The sequence below is a fragment of the Vipera berus genome, assembly GCF_964194415.1.
Source record: "Vipera berus genome assembly, chromosome: 2".
Lineage (NCBI taxonomy): Eukaryota > Metazoa > Chordata > Lepidosauria > Squamata > Viperidae > Vipera > Vipera berus.
In genome coordinates, this window is record NC_138203.1 from 193,787,114 (window position 1) to 193,806,873 (window position 19,760).

Genomic DNA, 19,760 nt, shown 5'->3' on the forward strand with positions numbered 1-19,760 from the left:
AGGGCCAGCTGTGGGTCATCTTCATCCACACTGTCAGGCTCACACAGCTGGGTCTCCATGGTGACCAAGTGGGAGGGGCCTGGCTGAGGGCTCTCATCAGCAAGATCTTCAACCCCCTCAGCAAGGTCTTCAACACCCCCCTCCTCCTCTGAGTCGTCCAACCCAACTGTCGAACCCACAGGCTGACCTTGAATCACAACAGGAATAATCTGCCCTCTTTAGGTTCCTCTTTTATGCCCCCCCCAGCTTCTAGATTGTACAAACTGAAAGTTACTGGGGAGCAGAGGCATGTTTTTAAGGCTCATTAGATTAAGGGATAAAACGGGTGCTAAAATCTTGCAAAGCTTAAAGAGGCCATTAAAAAGTGAAAATACCTTGGAGGAAGATATCTCCTCCATCTGAAGACAAAAAAGCATCTCTTTTACCTCTCCCTGCTACCACACAGCTCTGGTGATATTACATCACTGTCCATGATCCCAGGTTGATTATTTATGAATGATTGTAGGTTGGAGTAGAAATAAAAGTGTAAGCATTGCAGTCTCAGATTTTAATCCCTGTTCATCCCTTAAGTGCAACACTTGGTTATAATCATAGCTCAGCATGATTCACATGTTTAATACTGCTGTTACTGATAAAACCTGTACAACAGTATGTACAACATGTTATGGAAATAACTTAATATCTGTGAGGTGGTAGTTAAGCTGGTGGAGTGGGGCAGGTGGAAATACATTCTAGTTGACCTCAGCTACAGAAGATGCATGGGCAACTTTGGGCTGAACAGTTTCACCTACCACACAGGATTGTTAACATAGGGAAAAATAGGAGGATGGAATGCTATTTATGTCACCCAAGCTTCTGATTAGCACTAAATAACAACTATTTTTTATAAGAGTTTTTATAGCTTGCCCAATTCCAAAACTCTGGCTGGATTACAAGAGAGGGCTTCCAGTGAAAGGGTTTCCAAGGAAGAAGTTTTTTCCAGTTTATTAGCAAGGGAGCTGTGTTCCATTAGTTTAGATGATTCTCCTGGGTTAGGGACAGTCCTAGAATCACCCACAAGATCCTCCACCCAGCAGCAGTTTGATGCAGTTCATTGGGTGATGGTGGGATCACAGTAGCAGATTTGGACTTGCAACTTCCTGGGAAGTTTGCAGAGAAGATTGACAGTTCCTTGGTTAAGTCTCCAGTCCCTACACCATCACCCCCAGTCCCTCTGCGCTTGCAAATATCTGAAAGGGTGATCCAACAATTCACAGGTTGCCTGATTATAAAATAACAATAGAAATCAACATTATTAAAAATGCCACTAATGATAAATCAATACACTCCTAAGATGGATGCCAATAAAATTTAGCTAGGATTGAAGGATCAGTGTATTTCAGCTATCTTTAAAGATCCTGTAAAAATCACGAGGGAAGGAGTTTTATGGACTTTTGGGGTGGATGTAAACTGATCTGTGTATATGAATGTATTTAAACTGGAATACTGACATACAAAAGATCAGAGTTTTAGTTATGAAAAAATAGAATGGGAAGAATGAATAATGAAACCAAACCTGAAAGTTGTTTGGTTTGGTCAATGAGTTTAAAGGTCATGACTTTTTTAGGAGTTCCAGTTAAAGACAAAAACACCGGTTTTTCAGTGTCGTGTTCATTTCATCGTTGAATTCTGTAATATTTAGCCATTTTGTCTCTGGCTCTTTGGCTTATAACCTGCATGGAATAGACATCAATTTACACTGAATCATAGCAACTTCAGTCATGTTGGAACGTTTATAACATCAGTCAAAAGTTGATATCACAGGCCCAGCAATGTGTCTATGGAGATTCTCAATCATCCAGGTCATAGTTATCCCAAAGATGCTTTTTCCCGAGGCAACTGGATGTTCTTGTTTTTCTTTGAAGAAGCTTCTTGAACAAGAAGTAAAAGTTCTTCAAAGAAAAACAAGAAAGCCCAGTTGCCTAGTGAAAAATTACCTTCGGGAGGCCCAACAATAGGAGAAACTCCTAAAGTAGACATCAGTGTGCACTGAGGATAAGCCTTCAGCTGTCTGTTCACATGTCAACTGACGAGGGAGAGCCAAATGCTATTTATATTTTGTAAATGTGCTACTCAGATATACATTGATGTCTCTGGCTGGAATCTCGTGACTTTGGCATGAATATTCAGCAAGCGCAGCATCCTAGTATTTATTTTTAAACCTACAGCCCCAAGTATGTCAACTAGGTCAACAACAAGGAGCCAAGTGTTCAGTCACCTGCTTCCACTTAATGTTCTGCTGCTGCTTAATTGTTGGGGGTCAAAAGAAGCCCAGTATGAGATGCTCAAATGATGGTATGTTGGGGAAAGAATAAGACTATTGAGGTGGCAAGAGCATCTGGGAGAAGAATGCAAAGCATTGGGAAACTGAGCTGTTTGGCAGAGTGGAGTAAAGGCTGTGCCAGGCCTGCCAGGCCCACACCAGGATTCTTACAGATATCTCCATCTCTGTCGCACTCTGGGAAACTACTCGGGGTGGGGGGGGAGTGAAAAGCCTTCATGGAATGCTCACAGCTGGGGCCTTTAGCTACTCAGTGGTATATATTTCAGCACTGTTCTGTCAGTATTTAGGATATTACACCGAAAGAATGTTTTGGATTTTACCTGCAGATAACACAGTGGAAATAATACAAACAGATTGGCACAGAAATTTCCTCTCTTTGTTTTTTTCATGTCTCTCTTTTCCCAAATTACTTGTAAGTATGACAAAAACATTTGCTTCACATATGCACTTCACATTTCTATGAGTTCTGAATAAAACTATAAAAGTAACATGTCCTTTATTCTATAAATGAAGGGGTAATTTTTTAATATTATATCAGTCTATTAATTCTTTAAGATATATCCCATTCTTTCCAGTCTGCAAATATAATTAAGATGAAGGGTGGTCCTGGGACACACTTGACATTTTGCTTACCTCTCAAAAACTTGTAATACCAACCATTTTCAGCATCCTGCAGAAAAACTCACAGAAACTTACTGACAGGTTTTTTTTTCAGGTGGATTGCCATCTGATGGTATTCAGTCTAGTCAATTATCCAGATCTCACATTTTAGTCAGAAAGTAATTCTTCACACCTGGATACCAGACCTGTTTAATGTGAGGAAAAAGAATGAGACACTGACATTTCTCCCTGTTTTCTTCTCAGTCTTGTAATTCTTGCTACACTAAACAGTATATAGCATAAGGAAAGAGACTCTTCGGCAAGAGCTGCTTTTCCAGTTTGAGCTGGGAAATATAAAACTATGGGCTTAAAGCAGTGGGCCCCAACCTCTTGAGTGCCTGGGACTGGTTCTGTGGAGAAAGGTTTTTCCATGGACCAGTGTGGTTTCACATGCTACCTGCCTCCCCCACATGCGTGGATGGGGCTTCTCTCATTTGCATGGCCGAGTTTCTGGTGCGCTGTGGACCGTTATCATTCCACGGCCCAGGAGTTGGAGACCCCTGGCTTAAAGTATCAGATGAGATCTTTCTGTACATCCTAAGGCCTTTAAAGATACAACTGGTGATATATAACAGGAAATCTTTGGGGAACAAAAAGACCGAAAAATTTCTGTGTAGGAAGTCAGGTTATATTCTAATGTTTACCTTTTCCATGAGGCCTTTAGTTTTTTTTTTTTGTTACTTTAATCATTCTTGGGTTTTTAGCTGATATTTTATTCGTTATCACATTGTATTTTAGGTATATTTTGATGAAGCACACAGGTATTTTCAAATAATATCCTCTGTAAGCCGCCCAGAGTCAATGTGAGTTAGTTGAGCAGTTGTATGAATTTTCTTAATAAAATATAAATATTACAACTTATTATTATGCAATTGAACAATAACAGGCCTGAACTGAAGGTAGCTGCAGCTTTTTCTGTACACCCCTGCATTTCTTTTCTAAGGTGATTTTAAATAAAGCATGAAAGCACAAGGTAGAAAGATTACAGGTGTCCTGGTAACCCTTTAAATTTCTTGACAAATTTATAACAAGAGTGATTTTTAGAAAGCCGATCTAGAGATGCTATCTAAAGTATGCAACACATAATTTGTATGCACCATTTATTTGATATGAAAGCCTTGATATTTTTCCTGTTAAATGTCTTTATAAAACAAGCTTGGCTAGTTTTGAAAGCACAATTGGTGTATTCCAATAATAAAATATAAGGGAAAAAACTATCATGGCCAAAGTTCACTCTGATTTTGAAAATACCAGTAGTTTAAAAGTATCATTGATTTGTGGGGCTGTTTGCATTGGGTTTTAGCATTCATCTTTTAGAAAATTAAACAACAACTTTGAAATCCCTGTTAAGTCTTAAAACAGGGATTTCAAAGTTGTTGTTTAATTTTCTAAAAGATTTAATTTAATAATAATTTAATAATAATATTTCTATACCGCCCTTCTCCCTGAGGACTCAGGGCGGTTCACAGGGCAAGAATAAAATACAAAGTTACAAATATTAAAAGGAAATTAAATAATTGCCCGATTTTAAAACAATTGATATGTTACAATTATAAAACCCCAAAGATACAATATTAAGAATACAAGAATAAAAAACCCCACCAATCCCCCATCAGGCTAGGCCGGCTTGTACAAACAAAAACGTCTTCAGAACGCGACGAAAGGAGCGAAGATCGGGCTTAAGGTGGCTGGAAGCTGATGTGACAACACAGAGGTGTTTTCATCTGATCTCACTGGTCCTTGGCTCTGTGTGAGAAATACTCCAGTCTAGCTGAATACAGACTTAAAAATATTCCATTTAGTGACCATTCAAATTTACAATGGCACTGAAAAATGTGACTTATGACTGTTTTTCGCAGTTACATGTGTCACAGTTTCACAGTCCCATGATCATGTGATCAAAACTCAGATGCTTGTCAACTGGTTCATATTTATGACCGTTGCTGTGTCCCAAGGTCATGTGTTCACCTTTTGGGACTTTCTGACAAGGAAAGTCAATGGGGACGCCACATTCACTTAACAACTGGCTCAGTTAACATAATTTTGGGGTTCAATTGTGGTTGTAAGTCAAGGACTACCTGTAATAAGTTTGAACAAAATACTGTTGTTTGCTTTAACAAACCCCCTCCTCTTTGGTTACTATGAACTGACATGCACAAATAAGTATATCTACATATAGGATTTATTTTTAAAAAAATTAATCAGCTCAGAATAATTAAAACATAACCATTTTTCACATAATTTTTATTGTAATTATGAATGAAAAGAATAAAAGTCAATACAAACTACAAAAAATACAAATCAAAAAGGGCAGAGCTCTTTTGTATATCCAAAAGAAATAAAAAAAAATAACCACATCAGTTTCCTGTTTTAATATCTGTTCATTTCCTTTAGGGAATGTCATCCATCAAATCGATTTGTATTACATTTAAATCCTTCTTCAAATTAACTTCATAGACATCCATTGCAGCTCGTTCTTGTTTTACAACTTTATTAAAACATATTCTGTCAATTTGATCAAGCATTTAATCCATTCTCTCCCCAAAAACGACTGAGAGGTATTCAAATATTTGCACTAAGGTTTTCTACTCCATTGTCCTCATCCTCTGGTTCAAGTATTGAATTTTCAAAGTCTCTGCTGAAAAATATTTTTCCATGAAAAATAATAATAATTCAAAACTATAATTTCACTCTGTCACTCCACATGATGTTAAAACAGCATTCTGCAGTTTACTCATGATGAGCAGCTGTATGAAGCTACATGGATTATCTCAAGGACCTCTCCCTTAGGCCAAAGAGTTACTCCAGCTCAAATCCAGCATCCATTGGCAATTCCCCTTGCAAAAGCCATCTTGCTAGTCAACAAAAGCCAACAAGACATCAGCTCTCCTTGGTGCTTACAGGAAGTACAGTTAAAAATTATATTCCAAAATACAGACCTGGTTAATCTACGCTTAATGATATAGTTAGAGAGTGGATGCTCTCTGGTGAGAGAGCTGCGACACAGTGGTTCAAGTGCAGAACAGGAGCTCACGTTAAGACTTGGAATATTTGTTCTTGTTCAAACATACCTGGGATGGTGGTGGTGGAGTCAGTACCCTTGTCTCCCCTCTGGGAAGGTGGGAAAGCTCAAAACTGTACTTCTACTCAGTCCTGATCCAGATTTAATTTTAAACTTAAAATTCTCCAAAATTTATTAAGAGTTTGTGAAATGCGCAAGGACCCATTAAGTAATGTTCTCAGGCGAAAAGATCCTCCCGAATGTACTACAGACAAGTTTATACAGTCAATTTCACAGAAGGAATTTCAGATGGTGAGATCTTTGATCATTTATATATTTCTGAGCAAGTGGAACATCCTTCCAAAGGTTACCTTTGCACATGCATGTCGTAATACTGCCATTTTTGTAGTACTATTTTCTTATAAGGTTAGTCACATTATCTATAGCAGCTGTTCTGCAGTTGGTATGCAGTTCCATCGCACCTGAGCTATGTAAGCACAGCCCTCTATTCAGTGCTGTTTCAATTGTCTTTCCATCTTAAGAATAAAGTCTCTCTGGCTAGGGCTTCATCCTTTTTATTAGAACTACATTCCTCATGAATTCCACAAATCCCTCTGGGTTCATCCATCTCTTAAACTCTGTCTCAATGTAGAAAAGGACCCTGTCAGTGGTGGGATTCAGCCAGTTTGCACCAGTTTGGCACAACCGGTAGCTAATTTTTTGTTGCCCAGGCTCAGAATGGACTTCCGGAAGCGGCATCCATATGGAGAACTGGTTGTTCACATATTTGAATCCCACCACTGAGCCCTTTGTAACTACAGTGACCATACATCCTTTATTATAAGGGACTGTCCTTGATTTCAGAAAGCTGTCCTTTAGATTTATCTTTCAAAATTCACCTTTGTCCTTTATTTTGATCATTTAACGTTTATTGTACAGATTGTACCATTAATTCACATCCATTCATATCCATGTGAAATTGTTCTGTTCCAGCCTATGACCGGCCCTGTTTGAATGTCAGGGACAACCCCTTTTTATAGTCAACAGGCTGGAAAAAACCCAACCAAATTTATTTACAAATAGTTCAAACAAAAGTTAAATGAAAAGTTCAAACAAGACTTAAACCAAAAAGGTTAAACAAGAGTTAAACAAGAATAACAGACCAGGACTCTAGCAGAGATCTTCAAACCGTTGCCTTCAGCAACCAGCACCTCCCACACATTCCCCTTTTATCAGCAGTCTCAAGGCATGGCTTCTCATTGCCTTCTCCCGAGTTGCCTCATTGCTTTCCTCTGTTCTGTTCTGCTAGATTGCCTCCTGCTCCTAGTGTCCCTGAACAGAGCCAGATGTGGATCGTCTTCTTCCAATCCCTCATGCTCACACAGCTGAGTCTGAGGAGGAACAAGACGGGCCAGGCTGAAAGTTCTGCAGTGCATCAGACCCTTCCTCTGACACCAAAGGCTCTCCAAACCCCTCCTCCTCCTCCTCTTCAAAATTATCTGACTCAGCTGCCGGAACCACAAGCTGACGCTGAATCACAGCAGAAATATATAGAAATTTAATAGTCTTTTTAAAATAAATTTACACAATCTAAGAAAAATCTAAGAGCAAAACCAAAATAAATTTCACAAAAATATTCTAATAATAATATTTAAAATCAATTAAATATTATTATTAGAATATTTTTGTGAAATTTATTTTGGTTTTGCTCTTAGATTTTTCTTTGTAAAACAAAGTTAAAACATAAACTGTTTTATTTTACCCTTATGGACCTCTTTCAGATTTATCCCTTTTTTAGGTTTGTTCTTTATTTTTTCCAGAAAAACAGGGTCACCATAACTATAATTCAACTTACGGTATATTATCAGGGATAAGGCATGATACAAATGCTGTAATATGCAAATAATGCAAATGTGAATTAGATATGTTATTTGGAAATTGTCTAAAACATGAGTACAACTTTTGTGGTATAAACCAAAGGTAGTTGATGTAGTCATTATATTGAATTGAAATAGGCCTGTTCTGATTGGTGAGGATATAAGAGATTAGCATGGTCATTAGCAAGGAATGCTGGGAAGTGTAGTTCAGAAATATCTAGTGAGCTACCTGAGCTACATTCCTCAGTTACTGCTTTGATGAGGAACTATCTGAAAATACGATGAATATTAGTTGCAAAGGATATTGCACTACTTAAACATTTTAAATTTATGTGTATAATCTTTATAACATTTTCTATTAGGTTAGACCAGGGGTAGGCAACCTCGTCTCTTTTATGACTCATGGACTTCAACTCCCAGAATTCCTGAGCCAGCTAGTTGAAGTCCATGAGTTTAAGTCCATGAGTCATAAAAGAGCCGAGGTTGCCTACCCCTGGGTTAGACTATTTGTATTTTTTTTCCACAAAGGGAGCCTTCCCCTTTAAAATGCCATTTTGTACTAGTGGTTATGGTGCATGAAAACCATCCATTTTCTTTGATTTTTTTAAGGGTATCCATGTCAGTACAAACACACACATGCACATGTACATACACACACATGCACACATACACAAATGTACACAGAGATCTCCTTTTGGAAATGAAATGGGAGTAGATCTCCACAAAATAGTATCTCTTCTCATTGCTTTAGAACAGATTGCTCAGAAGGAATTGCTAGCCAATAAATGCTTATGAAGCTATGCCTTAACTTCTCTTTATTCAGCATCCTGAAAGCTAACTCTGACAACAGTCCCAAAGGCCCATTGCCTGCCTACAGGAAATCTGAGACAAATAATGGCCGCAGAAAAAGAGAGCCAACCAGAAAACATTGCCTTCTTTTCTTCAGAGTAAAATAAGCCAATTCAGTTTGTCTTTATGAAAAAGAGGGCCTGCAATGAGGCTACGTATTCAGCTGCCTTTAAAGACATAAAATGACATTAAGTAATCCCACCATATCAATGGATTAGGGAAATACCATTCATCATGCATTTCCACAATGTGATATAATGGATCTCTGCATAATCAAAGGTGTTATTGCTTTTAAGTGTGTGTGTGTGTGTGTGTCATTTTTTTTAATCTATTGGTTTTTTATATTCAAAAGGAGCCAACCTATCTGAATATATGAAATTAATGGCATTATACTCCCTCTGCTGGGCTTACTATACAATTCCACTATTATATATATTTTTTTCTCCAGACATATGTTAAAGGTAGGATTAATTTTTTTATAACTGAAAATATTCTCCTCTGTGAATATTGATTAAATACTGATTTCTAAAGGAATGTAAAATAATGCAAAAAAAGTACAAAGTTGAGAAGGACAGTTGCAGACTTTTGTTTCTTGCTTTACTTTATGGGGTATTGTTGATTTCCCTGGTTTTTTTCTTGTAAAGATTTCGCAAAGGACTCACTAAGGTTTAATTTTTAGGTGACTAAAGCAGAGAGAACTGCGGTGCTCAAGGCCCCAGGTTAGAAACTGGAAGACTGGGAGATCTAGTGCCTCTTTAGGCTTGAAAGCCAGATGGGTCATTTGGGGCCAGCCATTCTTTTTCAACCCAATTCACCAAACAGGGTTACTGTTGTGGGGAAAACAATTAGGAGAAGCTTATTTACAAAAAAAACCCAATAAAGGTGGAATGAAAATAAGTAAATAAATAAATAACCCCAGGGAAATATTTCAAGACTACCAATTCTTTGAAGCCCAAAACTGGAGCAGAACAGTTGAGATAGGCCAAGCAGAATTATTCATATCAGTTCTTTCACATTAGTTTTTATTTAATTTGACAGCAGGGGCTTGGCTTCATTGAGGAGTGAATTGAAATACAGGTAGAAGGAAAACCTTTCTCTTCTCTTTAACGATGAGAAAGTGCTTAACATATATGGCAGCCTAGGCTTATAGCGTTCTGAAAATGGAAACTACAATGTGGGTGAAGACAGGCATATTCATTGAGACTTTCAGGAGGTAGTCATTTTGAATTGCCCATCTGTGAATTAAATCCAACCACCCTATGCTGAGAGTCCAAAATGTATTTTGCTTCAAATTCCTACTCACTATTTACTGAGATGGAAGTAGGTGATAGACCAGAGATGTACAAGAAGCTGGGTAAAAAATGAATGGATATTTAAGGTGGTATGAAATTGAAGTGGAAGGTATCAGATTGATGGTAGTTAAAAGGACCAATAAATATGGCAGCTGGCTTCTTAGGTGACTACTTGAAGCAAGAAACTTGGTGGAAAACCAGGTGAGATCCTCCACAGTGATGTGGGGTCAAACAGCATAGGTGGAGGACTTTGTCCCAAATTAGATGCACAGTCAGGAGTTCTATCTATGTTATCATTTCTTATTGATGTAGCATGCTTGATTTATTTATTTATTTATTTATTTATTTATTTATTTATTTATTTATTTATTTATTTATTTATTTATTTATTTATTTGTTCTTATATACCGCCCTTCTCCCGAGGGACTCGGGGCGGTGTACAGAGTAAGGTAGGTATACAGATTGAACAATAGTGAAAAACAATAGTAAAAACAACTGAGACCCCAAGAGCTATCAGGCCAGGCCGGACTGCTGGAACAGGTAAGTTTTTAAATCGCGCCAGAAGGTGCGGAGGTCGGGGGCCATCCGGATTTCGGTAGGCAAGCAGTTCCAGAGGGCTGGCGCACCCACTGAGAATGCCCTCCCCCTGGGGGCCACCAGCTGACATTCCTTGAGCGGTGGCACCCTGAGGAGGCCCTCTCTATGGGAGCGCACAGGACGGAGGGGTGTTGACGTTGGCAGAAGGTGCTCCCGTAGGTAGTCCAGACCCATGCCATGTAGGGCTTTGTATGTCATTGTTAGCACCTTGAATTTCACTCGGAAGGCAACCGGAAGCCAGTGCAGCTCATGGAGGAGACGTGTGATATGGGAGTATCGGGAGGCCCCCAAAAGTGTCCATGCAGCTGCACTCTGCACCAGTTGAAGCTTCCGAGTGGCTCTCAAGGGCAGCCCCATGTAGAGAGCGTTACAGTAGTCTAGGCGAGAGGTCACAAGTGCATGGGTGACTGTACGTAAGGCATCCAGGTCCAGATAAGGTCGTAGTTGGTGCACTAGTCGAACCCGGGAGAAGGCCCCCTTGGTCACAGCTCCTATGTGATCTTCCAGGGATAGCTGCGAGTCTAGGAGGACACCCAGGTTGCGGGCCCTATCAACAGGGGGTAATAACTCATCCCCGATGTTAAGGGATGGAATGATCTGAGTATCCTGGCTTGCCGGTACGTACAGCCATTCAGTCTTGTCTGGGTTGAGTTGAAGCCTGTTCCTCCCCATCCATTCCCGGACCGCTTTCAGGCAGCGGGACATCACGTCGAGGGCATCACTGATACTGTTTGGAGTTGAGATGAAAAGCTGGGTGTCATCAGCATACTGATGGTACCCTACTCCAAAACCACGAATGATCTCACCCAGCGGTTTCATGTAGATGTTGAACAGGAGAGGCGAGAGGACCGTCCCCTGAGGGACTCCGCAAACGAGAGGCCTCGGGGTCGACCTCTGTCCCCCTGCCAGCACCGACTGCGAGCGACCCTGGAGAAAGGAGGAGAACCACCGCAGAACCGTGCCTCCCACTCCCAGTCCCCTGAGGCGCCGCAGCAAGATACCATGGTCGATGGTATCGAAAGCCGCCGAAAGGTCTAATAAGACTAGGACAGAGGAATGGCCCCTGTCCCGGGCTCTCCAGAGATCATTCATCAGAGCGACCAATGCCGTCTCCGTGCTGTAGCCCGGCCTGAAGCCCGATTGGCACGGGTCTAGATAAACCGCTTCATCCAGGACCTGAGGAAGTTGATGCGCCACCACGCTCTCAACAACCTTCGAGTTGACAGTTGTAGCATCTAGGATATTAAATCATGGATTCAGATTTTCCTAATCATTACATGGGTGATTGAATAATTCTCACTGGTAAGGAAATAAGGGACAAATTGCCAAGTTGTCAGATTCCCACTGAGACAAGAATAAATGTGGCTAGAATATCTTTATTATATTATGGGAAATGATAGCCATATAAGACAGTTGTCCATTTCTAAGTGAGCCAGAAAGATAATTCAGAGTTTATATATCTGGCCAGCTTTCAAACCCTTCATGTTCCCTTGCAATCTTGCCTCTCAGAAAAGGAAAGCTGGACTTATTCTTATTTTGGATAAGAGATGCTTGTTTATATTCTCTACATTCCATCCAAAAGAATGGAAGAAAAATTAGACTGGAATCTTTCAACTATTAACGAGCGTTGGTGTGATTTACACATTAGGTGATGTCAATATATTGAGGCACATGGTTGAGATCTGGCTCTAAGAGCTATATATGTTAATTATGACTTTAAATTGCAGCAAAGGGGCCACCATGAAAAGGACAGCCTATCAGCTTTATCATTTATCAATTGCACCTCATTATGTGGGATAGCATCAGGGCAAAGATCTTCCCACCAAACACTGCTTACCATTGTCCTCTTGTGGATAAATGTCATAAAACAATCTCTGCTGACGTATGGAGTGGAAATATTTGATCAATATCAAGCTCAGCTTGTCCTGCCCTTGTTCCTGATCCATGAAGATGTCCTCACCTGGTAGAATTTTATCCGCCCGCTGAACAAGCAGCTTCTTCAACATGAAATACTTATTAAGCATTACAAAGCAAGGGAGACACACAGCTGAGCCTATTCCTTCGTGGATGCTGTTTTTTGCAATGAACCAATTCAATGCAAAGAAATCTGCACAAAATCAGAATCTGTGGGTAAACCCTGGTGGAATTTAACTTCTGAGAACATTAGAGCCCAGTGTAGACTTCCTTTTGCAAAGGTGACTAAAGCAGAGAAAGCCACAAAGGGGATTATGTTGTTCAATGATTACTCTACCCCAGTAGCACCAAGCTTTAAAATCCCCTATAAAGGAAATTTAATAGGTGCAGTCACAGTTTGGCTTCTATAGGCTCCTTAAATTCTCTATATTGCCAGCATTTTATTACTGTAAACTAGATGAGCATGTGTGCTCATTCCAAGGCTGCTGCATTAATTAATTACAATTAATTAAAATAATTCTTAATTTCCCTGTAACATGGAAGGGGCTGTGATTTAATCACAAACTATGCAAACCGGACCACATCTGTAATGGCTAACATCTTCAGATTCATTTGCTCAGCCTTTCTATTCATGCTAAATTTGTAGCAATCCCTTTGCCTCCAATTTCATCCTATCCATTTTACACAAGTCATATACTACCACACCTGTTCATAATTTCCATTTCTGTATCCTTTTCAGTTACAAAATTGTAGAAACTAACTTCAGTCTTCCTTCTGCTATATTTTTGCAATACTAGCAAAGTCTTCACTGAGCTATTCAAGCCTCCTCTTTCTCATATGTCTACTGCAGATGAATTTTGTCTCCTACACAACTCACTGTTTGTAGCTAATTTGCTTGTCCCAGATATTTTACTTATATGAAACCAGTAAACAAGCTGCTTTCAGCTTTGTGCCCATGATATTAAACATACACAATGCACAATGTTGTGTGCATTGGCAAAAAGTGGCAGCCATGGCATTTTTTTAAAAAAATTCCATTTATATCCCGCCCTTCGCCGAAGACTCAGGACGGCTTACAATCTAAAGCACAATGTGCTTAGCAATAGCCTTCATTCAATGTATATACCTGCTTATTAGGGCTTTCAGGGGGCCCCCAAGCGGCATTTTTACAAAGTCAGCTTATTGCCCCCAACAATCTGGGTCCTCATTTTACCTACCTCGGAAGGATGGAAGGCTGAGTCAACCTTGAGCCTGGTGGGATGCGAACCTGCAACTAATTGCAGGCAGCTGGTGTTACTTAAGGAGGCATTAGCCCACTGCTCCACCAAGTGCTTTGTTCATTCAAGAAACAACAACAACAACAAAATCCACAACATGACTATGATTAGAAGAAGGTAGTCACAGGCACTAATTCATCAGAAATCTGACTGTCATCCTTTGCAGTTCCCTCAGATGAACTCTATACATCTCACTCCAAAAGATCGAATATCGTATTTTATTTTTTTAAGCAATGCTTGTATTGGTCACATCCTTATAATGTTGGAGACAGTTAATCTACAACTAACATACTAGACTTTTTTTTAGTTAAAATGAAAATGGAGAAAGAGAGAGAGGAGAGAAGAAAGAGGAAGAGACAGAGAGAAACAGTCAGGTAAAAAACAGGCATTAAAGAGATTTGTTTTCTGAAGAGAATAACATATTTCATGGGATACTTATGAAAGTAAATTGAAGGATCACTAGGGGAAGGCATGAAATATTTTTTGTCTGACTATCTAGAATATAAAAGTCAATCAGAGCTAATACAAACATCTTGATTCTATTTTAGGGTTTAAAGGGAGAAATGTGATAAACTGTATATACTCAAACATATAGTTTGGCCTGGACCGGCTTTGAGTCTCTCTCTCTCTCTCTCTCTCTCTCTCTCTCTCTCTCTCTCTCTCTCTCTCTCTCTCTCTCTCTCTCTCTCTCTCTCTCTCTCTCTCTCTCTCTCTCTCTCTCTCTCTGTGTGTGTGTGTGTGTTGCTATGGAGAGAGACAGATGCAGAATTTCCAGTGACAAATATAAAGCGATTTCAAATATTTAAATATTTAAATTCCCAGATTGGATTTTCATGCATTGTTCCTTTTTTTCCAAACAGCAATCAGTTAAAGAATGTAATTGCTGGTGTTTTCTTACCAGGATGACAAGTTTGCATTTCATAAGGGAAAAATATGAACACCTGGTTCCTTGGGCAGAATTACCTGTTTGTCAACATACTAAAAGACAGATAGCAAGCCAGCCCTACCTACTTGTTTCGCCCCACTCCCTTTTCCTGGAGGGAAAAGGTTGTCCTCTGTTAGTTTACACATTATTAAAATGATATTTTTTTTCTGTTCTTTTGGTCATCTCTGCATCTCTGGCTGCAAATGTCTCCTGACATTGGGTAGCATTAGTATGACAGAAGGACAACATTATTAAATAATGAAGGATACAGTAATTACTTTATATTTAATCTTCTTAATTGACATTTACAATATAAATTAAACCAAATTTAGGGTTTTTTATTTCTCATGGACTCTCCCACTTGTTGGAATGTGACCTCTGGAATGCCCTTCAGAATCCAAGCATGGTCTTCAGTCTAAAAAAGGTTGCACACTTCTGTGCTACATGATCTCATTTTAATGGAATGAATTTCTTCTGTGCTGCGAAAAACAAATCCCTATCACTCATAGCGAACCATCCTGCTATGTTTTTAACAAGCTGAGTTCATGCCAGCAAACCATTTTACCTGCAATACATTTGCCATCCAGGAATCCCTTTGGGATGGATTTGTTACAATGATCTCTCTTCAATTGCAAGACTGCAGTGAGATCTCTTGCTACAATTCTCTCTGGTTTCACAGTTAAGAGTGCCATCTCATGGTCTGTTCTTAAACAACAGTTTGTATCCTTTTAGTTATGCTTTTTATTTATTTTTGTAATTTTTTTTAAAAAAGAGTACATTCTATTTTAGGGAACTTAAACAAAACAAAACTTGTGCATGTAACTGTTATGTTTTAAATATCTCAGTAGACAAATCAAGGCATTGGTTAACATGGAATGCACAATCAAATATGCAATAAATATCCACTTTTGACTTTTATTACAAAAATAAATGATGGCTCTGCAGCTGAATAATTTACATTCATGTGAAAAAAAGCAAACATGTGATAGGTAGATGGCTGAGAAAAAAAATAGATTTGCTTACGTCTACTATGCTGTTCTGTGTGTTTGACAGATAACTATCTATCCTCTGCTTAAATCAGTGCAGCAGAGAAGAACCCAAAAACCTCAAAAGGCAGACAGTTCCAAATATGGACAGATATTATCAGGGAATTTCTCTTTGGTTTTAGCCCAAATCTGATTCACTTCAGTTTTCACAGGGCATAGTTTGTGAGGCTAGCAAAGCTCTATTTGAGTGAAAAAGCTGTCTACTGGATTATTCACCGGTCTCCTCCTAAAAGTCTTTTTGGTTGGGAATATTGACAACTGTGATCTCATCTCTCTCAACAGTTGACATCGCATCAGACATGGCATCAGTGGTGGGATTCAGCTGGTTCGCACCACTTCGGCAGAACAGGTAGCTAATTTTTTGTTGCTCAGGCCCAGAATGGACTTCTGGAAGCGGCACCCACACAGAGAACCGGTTGTTTACTTATTTGAATCCCACCACTGCATGGCATCAGACATTTGGTGAAGTGTGTGGACTTTGTACTTCAGCAGTGTTTCTCAATTTTACAACTTTAATTGTGTGGACTTCAACTCCATGCTGGCTAGGGAATTTGGGAATTGAAGTCCATGCACCTTAAAAGCTGCCAAGGTTGAGAAAGACTAACCTAAATGGGAGCTGGCAGTTTCACTATGCTTCTCTTAAGCCCTACTTGCATAGGGAGTAATCATATTCAGCCCTTTTATTTTGCTCTTTCATTAACATCCTTTTATAAACCTGGACATTGTATGTACAAAATTGTGAAGCTTTAAGAAACATTTAAAACAATTAAGAGTTTATTGTCCCTTCTATGTTGGCAGCAGAATAAAAGTGTTAAAGCATCTGTTTTTCTGTGATTGGTTTTTGGCAGCCAGGTTCTCCATGAATATCATAAGTAGCCTAATATTCCTGTGTTTCCCATTCCATATCAGTTATTGGTCCCTGTAATGCGCTTTATTCCCTGAGTTAGACATGCTATTAAGGCTATTATTATTGAGTCCTAAATGTTTTAATTTCCAATATAATTTATTAGATGAGCGAATGGGGGATCAGAAAAAACCTATCTTGTTCTATTATGGATTAGCATACAGTCTTTTTATCTTATTCACATATCTTCTGTTTGAAACTCTGACTCCTGGAGGATATTCTAAATGTCAGCTAAAAAAAAATGTGGATGTTAAATGCTCTCCCTCTCATTTTTTCAGATACTGTAAGTTGCTTACTCATTGCTACTGCAGTATGAGTCATTCAGGCTTCCTGTTATTGAAGGAGTGTATTATTTCTCCTCTCTCTCATGCTGCAGGCTTTGCAACTTTTGCTCCCCCTGCTCCCTTCATGGCCTCACCCTGAGACTCCCCCATTCCTGGTTTATTGGTTCAGACCAGACTCTCCTGGTTGACCTTGTGAGTGAGCAGGCGGGAGAATGTGCCTCAGAACTTGCTAGTCTCGTATCAGTATGAAGCCCAGTTCTAGGCCTCGCTTTGGCCGGCAGCATTTTCCAGTAGTTTATGTCACCCATTTTGGTAAACACCACTGTGGCACAAAGATTCGTTCTGGTGGCAAAAGCCCTCAAAAAGTGGCCCAGGAGGATTTCCATTCCTGCCTTTCTGACAAAGCTTCTTCTGCCACTTTGGACAAAATAGGTCCAGTGGATGCCACCCCTCAGAGACAAAGGAGGCACCCAAGCTTGAGAGCTGGAACAATACAAGTCCAAGGAAACCAAACCAGATGTCAGCAACCACAGAGTGAAGGCCAGAACATCAGTATGGCCGAGCTCCCAGGCCAAGAAGCTTCTAAGCTACCCCACTCAAGGAAAAAAGGCCTGGGAAGCAAAAGGAGGACAGCAAATTCTACAATCTCTGGTACTCAGAAATGCATGGGTATTAGTACAACCTAACATTTATCTGATATAACACCCTTTCCCAAATTGCTGCTTTCCAGATGTAAATAGTTCTTAGGCAGCAGAAGCCAGTACAGTGGGGGACTGACAGATTAAGCTTATATACTCTGTTCTTTCTGTGAATAAGAACCATTATTTTAAAATACACATATTCTCCACTCCAAATGGTTCACCCTTGTAGTGGCCAGTCAGTCCAGTTATTTATTTACTTAGTGTATGGCATGTCATACATGGACCAGCAGAATATATTAACATTTCACCTAGATTAGTAAAACACAATAAAATATAAGTGTTAAAAAGATCTATATTCAAATACCAAAGTCGACGCCATCTAATCATTGAAGCACAGCATTGTTTATATTAAAAAAAAATCAGACACTAGACTGGTTTATGCCCTCTGCTTGCAGTCAGTCATGATGTGATCTACAGTCACACTGAAGGGAGGGTAGTATGCCCCATTTATACAAAGAGTCCCAGCAGACACCGTGTGAGGTGTAAATCCTATTCAGGATTGTCCATTGCTGATGTGGTAGTTCAAAGCCTGGCATCTTTTTTTGTGGGGTAATAATAATAATAATAATAATAATAATAATAATAATAATAATAATAATAATAATAATAATAATAATAATAATAATAAGTTGGAAGGGACCTTGGAGGTCATCTAGTCCAACCCCCTGCTCAGGCAGAAAACCCTATACCATTTCAGACAAATGGCTGTCCAGTCTCTTCTTAAAAACTTCCAGTGTTGGAGCATTCACCACTTCTGGAGGCAGGTTGTTCCACTGGTTAGTTGTTCTAACTGTCAGGAAGTTTCTCCTTAGTTCTAGGTTGCTTCTCTCCTTGACTAGTTTCCATCCATTGTTTCTTGTCCTGCTTTCAGGTGCTTTGGAGAATAGCTTGACTCCCTCTTCTTTGTGGCAGCCCCTGAGATATTGGAACACTGCTATCATGTCCCCACTCATTCTTCTCTTCATTAAACTAGACATGCCCAATTCCAGCAACCGTTCCCTATATGTTTTAGCTTCCAGTCCCCCAATCATCTTTGTTGCTCTTCTCTGTACTCTTTCTAGAGTGTCAACATCTTTTTTACATCGTGGTGACCAAAACTGGATGCAGTATTCCAAGTGTGGCCCTACCAAGGCATTGTAAAGTGGTATTAGTACTTCACTTGATCTTGATTCTATCCCTCTGTTAATGCAGCCTAGCAATGTGTTGTTTTTTTTGGCAGCTGCAGCACACTGCTGGCTCATATTTAAGTGATTGTCCACTAGGACTCCAAGGTCTCTCTCACAGTTACTACTATCGAGCAAGGTACCACCTATACTATACCTGTGCATTTGATTTTTCCTGCCTAAATGTAGAACCTTACTTTTTTCACAATTGAATTTCATTTTGTTAGATAGTGCCCAGTGTTCAAGTCTGTCCAGATCCTCCTGTATCTTAAGCCTATCTTCTGGAGTATTGGCTATTCCTGCCAGCTTGGTGTCATCTGCAAATTTGATGAGTTCCCCATCTATCCCCTCATCCAAATCATTGATAAAGATGTTGAAGAGCACTGGGCCCAGAACAGAGCCCTGGGGCACCCCACTACACACTTCCTTCCATGTAGATGCAGTTCCATTGAGGACCACAGGCTGAGTACGGCCTGTCAGCCAGCTATGAATCCATCTGGTGGTGATGCTATCTAACCCACATTTTTCTATCTTATCAAGTAGTAGGTTGTGATCTACTTTATCAAATGCCTTACTGAAGTCCAAGTAAATTATATCTACAGCATTCCTCTGGTCCACTAGTTTTGTCACTTGGTCAAAGAATGCAATAAGGTTTGTCTGGCACGATTTGTTTTTGACAAACCCATGTTGGCTTTTAGTGATAACTTTGTTCGCATACCTACAGTATGTCTGGGTGTTCAATCTGGTGATTTTACATATATGGTGAGCAAGGATGGGTTTGCAAAGAAATTTTGCATTAGCAAGTGAATTTTCCTTTTCCTTCTTGGTTACTACTGAAGCCTCAATAAGTGTTTCTCAACCTTGGCCACTTTAAGATGTCTATACTTCAACTCCCAGAATTCCCCAGTCAGTGTGCTGATTGGGGAATTGTGGGAGTTGAGGTCCAC